Consider the following 15,243-nt stretch of genomic DNA (forward strand, 5'->3'; position numbering starts at 1 on the left):
GGTTCCTCCAATGGTTGCTCGGTGTTTGGTTCTGGAATCTCCGACAGGTCGAAGGTTCTATCACTCTTTGCATTCTCGAGAAATTCCTTCTCTAAGAATGTCGCACTGGCCGCAACAAATACACGTTGTTCGGTTGGCGAATAGAAGTAATGACCAAGTGTTCCTTTAGGATAACCTATAAAGTATGTCTTGACCGATCGCGGGCCGAGCTTATCCTCGTGTCTCCATTTGACATAAGCCTCGCAGCCCCAAACCCGTATAAAGGACAAGTTAGGGACCGTTCCCTTCCATAGTTCATATGGAGTCTTGTCAACACTTTAGACGGACTTGGTTAAGTATTAGAGCAAATGACAGAAAGAGCATAACCCCATAATGAATCGGGTAAAACCGTGTGACTCATCATGGATCGAACCATATCAAGTAGTGTTCGATTTCTCCGTTCGGACACACCGTTCAACCGAGGTGTTCCAGTGTGGAGTTAATCGTAGGGCAATCCCACAGTCCTTTAGGTGTTGATCAAACTCGTGAGAAAGATACTCGCCACCACGATCTGAACGCAGTGTTTTAATCTTCCTACCCAATAGGTTCTGTACCCTATTCTGGTATTCCTTGAATTTATCAAAGGATTCACTTTTGTGCTTCATTAAGTAGACATAGCCATATCTACTTAAATCGTCCGTGAAAGTGATGAAATACCTATAGCCTTCTCGTGCGGTGATTGACATAGGACCACATACATCCGTGTGTATGAGTCCTAATAGGTCAGCAGCGCGCATTCCAACACCTTTGAAGGAAATCCGAGTCATCTTACCGATGAGACATGATTCACACGTGCCAAATGATTGAAAATCAAAGGCCGAGATAGCTCCATGTTTGATGAGCTGTTTTACGCGTTTCTCATTAATGTGTCCCATACGGCAGTGCCATAGATACGTTTGATCTTTGTCACCAACCTTTAACTTTTTATTCATTACGTGTAATATTTCGGTCGTCTGATCTAAAACATAAATTCCGTTCATGGAGACTGCCTTGCCATAAATCATATCGTGTAATGAGAAAATGCAAGTATTATTCTCTATTACAAATGAAAATCCAAGTTTGTCAAGTGCAGAAACTGAAATAATGTTTTTCGAAAGACTGGGTACATAATAGCAGTCATATAATGACAACTCAAATCCGCTAGGAAGCTGGATCACATATGTCCCCTTTGAGACGGCAGCCACTCTTGCTCCATTCCCAACACGCAGGTCCACCTCACCCTTTACGAGGGGTTCGATGTTTCGGAGCCCCTGCACATGATTACACAGATGAGAACCACAACCAGTATCAAGTACCCAAGTTCCGTAACTTGCGTGGTTAATCTCAATCATATGAATAAAAGTAGAAGAAGAAGACATACCAACAGGTTTAACACGACCTGCCTTTAAGTCCTCATGATAAACAGGACATGTGCGTCTCCAATGCCCAGTCTTGTGGCAATGATGGCATTCCATGTTATCATTCTTGCTCTTTGTCGCGCCTGATGAGGTGCTCGACTCACCAGGCCCACTCTTACCTGAACCTGACTTCTTGAACTTCGGTTTGCCTACTGCTAGGCTTGGCTGAACTTTGCCCTTACCCTTGCCCTTGTTTGACACAACGAGAACATCCTGTTTCATGCTCCCACTGAACTTCATGTCCTTCTCGGTCTGTACGAGAAGGGAGTGAAGTTCGTGGGGACTTTTCTTCAAATCATTCATATAGTAATTCGCTCTAAATTGCGAAAAACCATCGTGAAGTGAGTGAAGCATGCGGTCAATGACAATGTTCTCGCTGATCTTACAATCAAGCGTCTCCACTTCTCGACATTCTCAATCATGCTTTGAGAATGTGTGGGCTAACCGTTGGCCCTTTCGAGTCTCGCATCAAAGAAGCGAGTGGTATGCTCATAGGTCACGATTCTCGGTGCTTTCGAGAATTCCTTGGTGAGCGTGGTGAAAATCTTGTTTGCACCTTGGGCTATGAAGCGTTTCTGCAAATTGGGTTCCATTGCAAAAATGAGTACGTTTTTAATCGCACCGCTTTCCAAGGCGAAATCGTTATACTTGTCGATCTCGTTAATTCCAGCCGTGGGGCCTGGGTTTGACGGCATGGGCTCAAGCAGAAATCGAGCTTCCGTCGGCGGCGCGGCAGATTCCGTATCTTGCCTCCCGATCCGCGAAGTTTGATCCATCATTCTTGATCGAGTTGACTGATTCATCCGATTCATGAAGATCCGGCCGTGGACTCACGGTCCAATGTGGCACTTGGCGTGGGTTATCGAGAACCACCATTTGTTATTTGCGCTTTAATAAAACGTGATCTACACTGAAAAAGAAAGAAAAACAAAACGAAATAAGCAACTCATCGAGGTGATTTAAGTCTATTTTAAAATTCATTTTAACATGTAGACTCTCGCACTTGCATAATTGATCTCCGTCAAGAATGATACAAGTGATCCCAAGACTCAATTTCTGTAAATTGATAAGCCAACTGTTTAGCTAATTCTTCCGGAAGAACTCTTGGTCGATAGATTTCCGTAAATCCTATCTATAGTCCACCATAGTCACAGGATCGTACGAGTGACCATAGTGTTGAGATAAAATAGGTCAATCGGTTCCAACTTACCCGACGTAGAAGGGGTCATATTATGCCTACCGACGAAGAAGGGACTCATTGGAGTTTGACCTATAAAGACCGTTCTCAATTTTTTGTTTATACGAGGAAGATCCCATCAACTAAATTATAATTCATATTAAGTGAACGAATAACTAGCGTCTGCGTGAATGAATTAATTTGGGTGATGGCTTATAAAAACGTGTGACATACGAATGTCAAAGAAAACTAACTCGTGACCTCTAAATGTGTCAGTTTTCATGCATTTATTAGGTGGTTTGGTTTTTAGGCGGAATATGATGCATACTATCGTTACGAAAAATAAATAAATGAATGCAATACGTAAATAAAAATTCCTAGTGTGGCCTATCCTAATAAAAAGAACAAAATACAACTTTGGAATCCACCGTTGGACCCAAGATGCTTGTCTTGATGTTCCATCTTGATCCATGTAGCGGGAGTGAGCATCTGGTCTCCGTCTTTGGTCTTCTCAAAAATTACAATTAAAATTACAAAATATAAACCTAATTACATTCTAATTAAAAAACTGTAATTACAAGTGAAAAATCCAAAACGGAGATACGAGATCTCAAAATACAATCAAGACCGTGTTCCATCATTACGGTAACACGTTCTACTAAGGCCACACTAAGTTACAACCGTTTGCAAAAATAAATAAATACGTAATAAAAGGCATTCAAGGCATTTAACAAAACGATAAATAAATGCATCAACTAAAAACAAATTCATTCGTGACATAATTCTGTAATTATGTTAAATTTATCCAAACCACCTTTTAATGATTAAAATTCATGTGATAAAACTGCTTCTATCAATTTAATTTTAATCTAATACAGTCCGTTACTTTAAATACGCTTTAAAATAACTTAATGGTACGCGTGTGAACCATTTCACAATCATAGCGAGTGTACAATATCCGTATAAAGTACATATTATGGCCAAAAGAAAATTTAAAACAAAAGAATAAATTTTCAAAGCTGCCAGAAACGAAATCCCTCGATCCAGGGACAAAAGTTCTCGATCGAGGAACAAAAGGGACTCGATCGATCAACTCAAGCAAGTCGATCGAGTGGATGGCCAATCGAGAAGTGCTCGATCGATCAAATCGGTGGTCGATCGAGTACTTTAATCAGCAAATCTGCTCGATCGAGTACGAGGACAACTCGATCGAGCAGTAGGGTTTTGAAAGGGGTCGATCGAGTACGGCAAGGACTCGATCGAGCAAAAACAAGACAGAAATGGCACTCGATCGAGTAGAAATATGCTCGATCGAATGCAAACATGGCTGAAAATACAAAACCCTCGTGAAAACAGATTGTCGAGACAAAATCAATTGCAATTTTGATCAAAAATGCATCAAAACAAATTTAACAATTGACAAAACTTGACATATTGTTATAATCTCTGTATAAAACAACAATATGTAAAAGAACAAAACGAAAAACTCACAAAACAACCGTGTAAAATCATGTCACGGTTTCAAAAAAAATCCAGCCGTGTATACATGGCACGGTTTTCGAGATAAAACAATCGTTTCAAAATCGATTTTATGAAAAATCACAATGAAAATTTACGTGGCCTCGCTCTGATACCACTTGTAGGGTAATATCCGTATAAGACCCTCTAAATTTAGGACTATAACGCAAATTTAACATGTGAAATATTGTCATAAAACGTAAATACGGGAGAAACGATAAAGGTAAAGAATTAACCTCGGGTCCTTTATAGTGCGGCGTAAAGAACAGAAATCAAACAAGATTCCCTCCTAATTGTTGCACCCAAGATTTGTCCGAGATATGCCCTTGTGCTAGATGGTGTTCTCCGATTGCCTTGCAATATTGGGAGAACTGATGTGAGTTTTTCGAGATGAGAGATCTCGGTTTTTCAGAGAAGAATGCTCTTCAAAACCCTAATAATTTTTGGCAAAAATAAATTAGGTTAGACAAGAGGAGAAACTCTCCTTTTGTCTATGTGAGGCTCGGCCAAACCGAGTGAGAGGAGAGCTCGCGGGCTTTTTAATTTCCTCTTCACTTAAGCTCGCGGTCCGGTCCAAAACTCGCTAAGTGTATATGACGCGGTTTTTATAAATCGTCATCGGTTATCGGCTATTAGAACATCAACTAATAACACGGGTTAGTTGAAGTATTAATACATGTCCGACAAAGACGATATTGTATAATTTATTCAATATACATTAATTAAATATAAATCGCTTATATTTAATTTTACGAATTAACTGGTTAATTCGCCTTAGCCCATAATATTTAATCCGTATTAAATATAATATCTCAACATCACATTTTGACTAATTACTAGTCAAATAACTCGGACTAACTGGTTAGTCAAATTTGGCATCTACATGACTGTATTTTCATACCGTCACGTCTCTCAAACGTATCCTATAGGTGTGACTTTTAGGGACCAGTTGATCACCGCCATCTGTATGACAATAACGTCAAACTTATCTAGCAAGCCAACCGTTATTGATAAACGTGGATCAACTGATAATAATACCAAAAGTATGCCCTTTGATCCTTTTAGAGGTTTATAAGTCCTTGCACTAACTGTTAAGGACACCAACCCCAACATTATTTGTCACCATTTTTCTTTTTATTGGAGCATTATTTGAATGATGTCAAAGTTTGTGAATTTGGTATCTTTTTGGGGTTTGTTTTGAATGTAAAATGTGACCAAATTGGTTAGGAATGATGGCATCTGACATGACTGTATATATGGTGAACATACAAAGTATCTCTCGACTTCGGGTGTGTCAGGCCCGTTCGCTCTACGAGAAGTTGCTTTTCTAATGCTGAAACCAATGGCATGTGAGTGTTTCCTGAACATCTCATAAATTAATTCCCATTTCTCTGCTTTCATTCCCAATAGGGATTTTGAATAATCTGTACCTGCATAGGTTTACAGGGTCACATTAGGCAAAAAAGTGTAAACATTTATAACATAAATAGCAACATCTGCATTTACATATTTATCCATCTTCTAGTTACAGGGTTACATAAGGACGAAAATTAGACACATTTGTTTGACATACAAAATTTGTTTCCAAGTAAGCTGGCCCAATGGAGTTGACAGGGTGACATTATGTAGGAAAATGCACACATTAAACAGATAAATAACAATATGCATTATTGTTGACAGTGTGACATTAGGATTAACAGTAAAGCCATTAACACAGAAAATGTAAACATCCATTATATTTAAACATCCGTATTATATTTAAACAGCCGTTATAATCATACACATATGCTGCACTGAAAACCTACAAATAATATTCAAATTAATAAATTGACAGGCTGAAATTTGGACCAACAATACAGACAAAAAAACGATAAATGTAAACATCCATTATATTACAGTAAAATCAAACATATATGGTACACATCAAAACTATCAACTAATATTACAGTTCATGATGGTAAAACTTAACAAAAATCAAACTTTATACTCAATGAGACTTTGCACATCAATATAATGCAATACAAATGTCACAAACACATCAATATGATTCAATATAAACTTGTTATTTCCTTGATGTTAAGATGTATTATAGTAACATTAATAATAACAATAATTTGCTCTACCTTCTGAACAGAAAAATGGCGTAAAAAAGGCATACCTCTACCTCTACTCTTCGTGTTTTCTTTTGAAGGCTGATCAATTATCCCACTATGATTATTATCTGCACTTTCCATTGTTGTTGGAACGATTAGGGCACCATCAACTAACATTTCTGTAAAGGTTTGTTGAAGATCCTCCATTTTTTTCGAACTATGAGAATAATAAAGTTGTAAATTTTTACGCCAATTTAGTTGTAAATTATAGAGAGTAAAAGAAAAATGTGGAAAGAAGTTCGGAATTATGAGAATGGAAGGAAATTGTTGTGCAAAATCATGGTGAAATGGAAATAGGGTTGTGCATGGGGGGCAAATATCTCAGAAGCATTAAATGCAAAATACACTTATTGCAAATTATTGAAATTAAATATGGTAAACAAAGTACAACTGGCAATAGAATAATCCTTTGCACTACACAAGTCACCCGTCGCCAAACAGTGAAGCCGCCCCTTTTTGATGTGCTGTCAGCGCAGGGTCCAATGCAAACGGGTACCACATTCATTTAAATGGTATGTATTTGACCCGTCTCTTATTTGTGACGGGTATCTCCATCACAAATAAGAATCTGTGTATTTACTAATGGGTATTAGACTAATGGGTAAAGATCAATTCATCATAAGAAAAATCCATTAATTTTTACTTGCTCATTCACTAAAACAAAAATCCACGTAACACGTTATTTCACAATTCATAGGTCAGGTTATTAATTAATTTTACGTTGGACGCAAATAATTTACAAAACCTTATATTACATTAAGTTGAGAATTATTGCAGCGAGGTTCACATGGACTTTACTTTGTTAATTAACATTATTTTATAAGGACAATACCGTATTATGTGTATCGTACTTTTTTTTTAAAAGCTAGTGCATCACAACCATCTATATAATAACATAAAAAGGCATGTTGAGCCTCTTTTAAAGTGACACGTGTCACCACATATATTCATGCCACCTATCACATCTATTTACACAATAATAATAATTTTTAATAATTAATTTTCACTTAATAATACGGAATTAATGCACATAAATCTATAGAACTTAATAGTTATTGAACTTAATAGTTATTTACCTGCCCTTCAATCTTCCCAAGAAAAAAGATAAAGAGTCATAAAACACTCTTTCACAATTTTATCAACCTCCTTAACTACAATCCCTCATCTATAATGCTTTTTGTCTTCTTTGTTTACAAAAAAAAAAAAAATTCAAGCATAAACACGAATAAACTCAAAGCACATTTTATCCTCATTCTTATCATAAAAACAAGGTAAGTGAATTTTGTTTTCTTCAAATGTTATTGTTATTAATTAATTTATTTTACGCATGTTTTGATAATATTGTTTTAGAATGGAAGTTTTAATCATGAAACGCTTAAAATCATCCTTAAAAAGAGTAGTCATCAAATTTATTACTTCGATCATTCAAAAATTGATTTTATTTAAGCATATATATCTTATGCTTTTCAATTAACCGATTGTCAAAATATGTTTATGTATTGTTTATACATGATTAAGATTTGGATGGCAAGGGAAAATAAAAGAGGCGAACAAATCATCCAAAGTTGAAGAAGACGGTAGAATATGAAAGAATATAATTGGTTAAGTGAAGACTTTCCCTACTTTTTTGAATCAATTGGTACGGTAATTTGCCGTGAGGCGATTTGGTAATTTTTTTATGTATGTTTCTGAATCAATTGATATGGTAATTTGTATTTTGAATAAATTGGTATGTATGTATACAGTTGTAAGGGATAAAAGGTGATTGTTGTAAATTATATGCTGAGTTTTATTAATGTTTTATTATGGACTATTTACAGGGAATAAGGTGGAAATTGTGATAATACACGGATTTGGAAAATAATTTACATGTTCGTAAATTTCTAGCTAATTTCTTTTTTAATATTTCTTATATTATTTTGACCTCTCATATTTTGTTTGCTCTCTTAGTTTACCGCTCATATTTTTTTGTCGTTCTCTACATAAGATGCTTTCTTTTTAAAATCAAAACGGGGTGAGTGACTTTATTAATTCATATCAATATCCACCTACTCCAATATGTTTGGTGAAAAATTAGAAGTACCTTGCCGATGTTACTACATTTTCTTATTTTTCCTAAGGTTGAGGTATTTGTATCTTGTACGTACATATCTTTCATTTGATCGATTCATCATTAAAAACTTTATTAAAACCACGCAAAAGAATCATAATAGTAAAAATATAAACATAAAAAGGGCCTTTAAAAACTCCGTGATTTTCACGGGATACAAAACTAGTTGTATTAAAGAACACTCACTCGACATCAAACATATAAAAAAAATATTGGCTTAGATTCCATTTTTTTTGGATATATAATCAGTGCAATCTTATATTATATATATATATAGTTATATATATATATAAAAATAGGATCTCGTGCGAACTTACGAACTAAGGAAGAGACGTTAGATTAAATAAATCAATGAGCAAGATTAAGTCAACAAAACACTCAAATCTCACTCATAAGTCATAACCAAAGGTACTCTACTGTAAAACAATAATCTCACCCGTGACTTCACTCCCATCCCCAACAATCGGATGTCGGCATAGAAACTCCGGCAACCACCAACGCCGACCGTGCGATCACCGTCGTCAGGATTCTATGCCGGATTTTCACCAGATTTTTTACCGTTCTCCTACTCTCCCCATATCCTGACTCCTCTTTTGCTTTCTCACTCATCTGAACGACTAACGAATCACCGCCGCCGAGCAGCGTTCATCATCGACGGTGCCATTACGACCTATTTCAACTTTTTTCTCTATCGTCGCTGGAGGTATTGTAGGCTGAAGTTGAGGAGAGACTAAAAACGAGAACAGGAAGGTGTCGGAATGTAGCGATGGTGGGTAGTTGTCGGCAAGGTGAGTGTGGGAGTGGTGTAATGTTAGGTCTAGGTATTGGGTTTGCGGGACATCGACGTTTTCTGGGGATCAAGTTATGAATGGTGGTTGTCTATGAAAGTCATAGGCGTTGTTTGAGTAGTTGACGGCGGGTTGGCCGGTGGGGTGATTGGCGACAGTTGTGAGGTGATCATGTCGGAAAATTATTATATCTTGAAAAAAATGTAGAGGAATTTCAACACAATAATTTGTATCGGAGATCATGTCGGAAAATTCCAAGCCCAAAATGTTCATAGTTGTGGTAGTGGGGCTCACTGTTGTGGTGTTAGACGGTGGTGTTTCTTTGTGGTGTTGCCTGTGGTGGGTGGGTGGCGGTGTGAGCGTGGGAGGTGGATACACAAATTAGATGTCAGATATATATATTACCATAGCACTCTATAATCTAGATACACTAAATATGGCTCCGGGTACACATATGAATATTGTCAGATACGCACATCGAGTTGTGTATCTAGTGTAGTCGTATGTGTATCCGGAGGGAGTAACATGTGTATCCGAGTAGTTCTTTTGCATCGTAAGTCTATTTAATTGTAGGTTCTTATCAACCAGGGAAAAGGTGATATCTTTGGGAGTGAAATGGGGCAATCTTAACTTGGAGGTTCTCATGCTAATGGAAGCAGGATGACGAAATAGAAATAAATAAAACTTTAAAAAGTTTCATAGACTATTAAGAATTGTACTGTGAAGATTTGTAGCATCCGCGTGATTATAAAATCATACCATCACCACAATGTAATGGCGTAGTGACGACTGAAGGCCATCTAGATAAGTTATCTCAGCTGATCTTTGGTATTAAGTAGCAGTTCAGTCTTGATTTCGTCTTATATACCAACAAATATAGGGTAAAAAGTGTTAAATGTCACACATTGGAATGAAAACCCATCTCACATTTAAGGACATTTTAAAGGACTTTATATAAAGTTTGAAAAAGGAAGGAAATGAGGAAATAGCTTCATTCGATTAGTTGCTTTGCTCATTCGCATTGTTATCATGTGCTTTCATTAATGTATGCCTTTTAAAGTTCATACCCATATACATAAGGCATAAGCAACTTTGTCAAAGTATTCTTTTCGGCAGTGTAAAATAATGTGACTAGAGGGCTTATAATTCAAAAACAAGTTCCTTTTGTATGGCAAATACCGTATTCATTATCAACATAATTTTTCAAAGAAAACAAATATGAATGTAATTGATGGCTTGGAAGCGGTTCAGTAATACCTTACCCGACATGTTTGAGCAAATGTGATTTTCAAACAATACCACCCGGATAACTTACTAGTTACTTCAGTGAAAGCTTTATATGGTCGTCTTCATCTCAATTTGCTCGTGTGAATGATAACCCGTAAAGCTGAAATCAGCTAGTACAAAAGCACCGATGCGCTTCTTCAAATAATTAAAAGGATTAAGGATGGATTAGTGAAAGATAGATACTCCTAAGTTACACTCCTTTAAGATACACTACTTTAAATTACTAGATACATACCTTTATCTTGCTAGATACACTACTTAAATTACTAGATACATACACGTAGCTTGCTAGATACACTCCGTTAAGTTACTAGATACATACATTTAGCTTGCTAGATACACTCCTTAAAGTTACCTCTAAACTTGCTAGATACAATTTTTAAGTTACCAAATACATACTTCTAACTATCTAGATACACTCTTTTAAGTTTCTAGATACATATCCTGACTAGCTAGGATATCCGTCCCCCTATAATGATTTTAGGAGCTGTTGTAAGGCGTATAAGGGGTTCAAGCTGGCACAAACCGTGCTCCATATATCATCTTTTCCTCTTATCGGAGTTGTTGGACTTGTTAAGCAGAAACCTCTTGTGTTCGCCACCGCCTTGCTTTTCTTTCTTGCTTCCAAATTCTTGTCCACTTTCATATCCAAGAATTTCTATTTTCATATCCAAGATTCATAAATAAAATAGTATCCAATAATAGTAATAGACTTACATGAACAATAAGAGTGTGCTACATAAGATTGTGATAGTCAATCGTAGAACATGGTACGAGTTACTGCAGGGCGATTTCAAATACAGTTTGCAAGTTTCCAACTCCTGAACAGGTTTCAGCAACCTTTTTCATCGACAAACCATATCGGTTTGCTTCATCACATATCAACTTATCCATTCTGCATAAAAATTGAAACCATGAGTATCGAGTAGTTCTCATGTTGTTCTATAAACTATTGAGCGCCATCAAAACGAGCCAAGCAAACAATCTCAGTTCGCCAAACCCTAAAAACATACTAGAGCAAGTATCTTGTTATTCCTAGCATATTTCATAATACAGAGCTGAAATTAATTTCATAATACTCGTAAGTTAAATTTCATAATACAGAATGGAAATGCCGAACAAAGAAATTAATTCAGCTCCAACCAATTTATATTATCCTTACTTGACTCGATATGTCAAATTATGTTGATTTTGACCAATGTTTTCTCACAGTATACTATACATACACCGTTAAAAAATGATACAGAGTAACTGATATGAATACAACTGTTTTACTGAATCAAAACATGATAATCAGCGACAGAATATAGACAAGCGAATAAGCTACTCACACTTTGGCACGAGAAACATAACCGAGAATGAATTTAGAAAGGCCTTTCCCTCTTAATCGAAGAAGCTGCTCAACTGTACCGAACAGTAACGGGATGCTAGATTGTTGGAAGCGTATAAGTTGTCAAGGCGCTCAATCAATAAGAGAAAAGAAGCAAGTCAAGCAACAAGAATCACAGTATATAATGTCTTTTCATTGGTCAATAATAAATCGCGAATTAAATACCAAAGATTAAGGATATAAATGTCAGCACCAAGGATTAAGTCGAAGCCTTGAGGATATTTCTGCAGCAATGCATTTATCTGGTCAGAGCTGCCCCACTCAAGTTTCTCAGCTATCAGATCTGAGAGAGATTCGAAAAACACGTTGTTAGTTTACTGGTATGGAGTGTCTTCTTTCAGGAGACTGCCCATGAAAAGAGCCAAAAGTACAAGGAAGGGAACTCTGTACTCGAGAGGTCAGTACATATCTCGGATTTAGGTTAATCAAACATGTGTCGTTAGTTTAACATTTGAGAGTAGAGCTACTCGTGAGCCCTTCTACCAATCAGATCCAACTGATCAGGCTGCCAAATTAGTGGATAATGACGATATGTTTTCAAAAAATTACATGTTACCCCTTTGACCGCCTATTAGCCTAAGATGGCATTTGATCAACTGTATTTGAGAGGTTGGTTTGTGTTGTTTAAGCAGGTAAAAATCTTCGGCCCTGATGGTAGCAACTATTGGGTGAGCCGTGATGCCCATATTGGTGGAAGTGCTGCAAATGAAGGCTGATGAAATAGAGTTAAATGATAATTAAGCCCCACTTAATCTCCAATTGTAAATAGTTTAACCATGAATACCATTCCATTCGTACGTATGGATCTCAAAATTGTTTGGTTATGAACCTTGACCAGCTGAATATTTGGCCACATTGACATAATAGGGGAACAGTCAATTGTCTAGGGAAAAGACTTTTGTCATTTATTCTATTCAGACTTGTTGTACATTCAAAAATGTTACTCTGTACTCTTTGTCCACGCTACTGAACCCACTTGATCTGAAATTTGTCCACGCTACTCCACATCTTTGAGATATGTTAGATACACTCATTTAGATTGTTAGATACACATCTTTAGATTGCTTTATATACACATATCTGTAAAATTTAGATATACTTTCGATATACTCTTCGTTTCACCTTGTCGATCTGTCATCTTTGAAGTTAGATATACTTTCCTTTACCTTCCTGATACACATCTCAGATTCTTTGAATCCCCTACTACCTAAGCCCCTCATCATTTTCAATCAACCTTGGCCAAAATGTCAATTTAATAGTCAACTTCCTCCATAATTTTCAGTATTAACCCGATTCACCATTTCATCCACCAAAATGTGAGCTTCAAATAATGGTAAATCAGCTACCGCACAGAATATCATAATGCGTGTTAAACACAAATAATGTTACGATAAGCAAAATCATCTAAGTGCTGCCATTGTTCAAGTATTTCAAAAAACATTAGAGTGTACCTTTCAACTAACACACAACATTTCTAATTAACTGCTTTCACTTAATTTACTAAATACTAATTATATTTTTTTTATTAACCAGTGATATTTTTTTTCCAAAATCAATTGAAATGCGAGATCTACAATAAACGAAGTAAGATTTTAGAAAACTAATAGTACCGTCGAAGAAATCTGAAAATTTAGACCCGCAAACTCCATGGAAGTCGTTGGAAAATCCATAACTTGGTTGTTGGCATAAGAGCGACAAAAGAAGAGCGTTGGCTTGGTATGCGTGGCCGGCGAAGGGTAGCACCATCTCCGGTGGTCATTCTGGAAGCAACGACGGATGATGTGGTGATGACTGGTGGTAGTGGTGGTGGATGAAGGAGATGGAAATTTAGGTGGGATGTGTGATATAAAGGATAAGGGTGGGGAAGTCAGACCGATTGATTTGGTTTTCCTTTTATTAAATTAGTTCGTACGGTTCGCATCGTACTTTAGTTCGCACCTGACCCCGACCCATATATATATATATATATATATATATATATATATATATATATATATATATATATATATATATATATATATAAACTGGGTTGAAACGTTGTGGATGCGCCACGTGTCAACCCAACATTAAATACAAGTATTAATTACAATTTGAACATTAAATATAAACATAATAAATCTTTGTATAAATCTCAAAGAAAATATATTATAATTTAATAAATTTTATCATAAAATTAAATTAAATAATTATGGTGATTTGATACTAAATTTATTAAAAAATTATTTTGATATAAATTCTAAAACGTGAATAATTACGTTCATTGCGAAAAATGCTTCAAATTGAGTATAATTTTCATTATATTTATTGAAATATTTTTATTTGTAGAGATAATTAAAGTAAGTGTCTCATAATGTTTTATGTTTACGTAAAAAGATATTTTGAGAAAGTTATAAAACTTAAACCATTAAATCTTAAGAAAAATATATTTGGAAGAGTAATTGTATTTCATAAAAACATAACTTAAAAAACTACTAAAACATAAGTTTTTAAGTAGGAATGAAAAAAAATATATTGCGAAAAACTGAATATATGTGAGATTTTGATAGGTTTAAATAGTGTGATAACGAGTATGTATGTACACAGTGATCACGAGTGCATTTAATAATCAAAACAAAAGTAATGATTATAAAATAATATAGTACTCCCTCCATTTTTTAATATGAGACGTTTTGCTTTTTCGAGACGAGCCTTTGACTTTAATATTTACAAAAATATATTTGGTAAAAAATTATAAAAATTATACCATTAAATTCCTTATGAAAAACTCTTTCATGTGAGTATACATATCACTATATTTAAGCATATAATTTGAGAGATATTGAAGAGAGAAGTGTATGTCTCGAAATGTGAGAAAATCATATATAGAAAAATAGAGGGAGTATTATAAATGACATGAAAAAGTAGAAAAAGCGTTATATTTTTCTTTAATATATTCAATTAAAATATGTATACGTCGAGTATAAATATTAATCATGACTAGCTAAATATTTTATATGTCATCTTCTAAATACTTTGAAGTTAAAACCTCAAAAAATATTATTTAAGAAAGTTTAACCTATTTTATTTACAGGTAAACTCTTAAACATCATTTATATATAGTTGTTTAAAAATACAAAAGGTGCAATTCTTATAGATATATTTGACACATAACACGTGTAAGACACAATGAAAACATTTGAATAAGTTGAGTTTGAATTCTATAGGTTTGATACATAAATATCACACGTTATACATAAAAAACTAAAAATTATATAAAATTATATTCACATTATTTTGAACAAATATTAATTGATTTAGAACACAGCGTATAGTGAAATGATATAATTTGAGAACTTAATGTTGATTATTGCATTAATCGAATAAATTTTATTTTAATTAATATGA

At 35.1% G+C, this 15,243-nt stretch overlaps 1 long non-coding RNA gene across 1 annotated transcript; it reads right to left on the minus strand.

Moving 5' to 3' along the window:
* Positions 1–10,719: 10,719 nt before the first annotated feature.
* On the minus strand, positions 10,720–12,533 carry LOC141605929 (uncharacterized). The gene is made up of 4 exons (XR_012526536.1): positions 12,250–12,533; positions 11,801–12,142; positions 11,187–11,364; positions 10,720–11,108 (listed from the first exon to the last, which is right to left on the minus strand). It is a non-coding gene; the product is annotated as an uncharacterized LOC141605929 (long non-coding RNA).
* Between the last annotated feature and the right edge of the window lie 2,710 nt (positions 12,534–15,243).

This window comes from Silene latifolia, chromosome 10 (assembly GCF_048544455.1).
Source record: "Silene latifolia isolate original U9 population chromosome 10, ASM4854445v1, whole genome shotgun sequence".
In the NCBI taxonomy this organism is placed as follows: Eukaryota; Viridiplantae; Streptophyta; class Magnoliopsida; order Caryophyllales; family Caryophyllaceae; genus Silene; species Silene latifolia.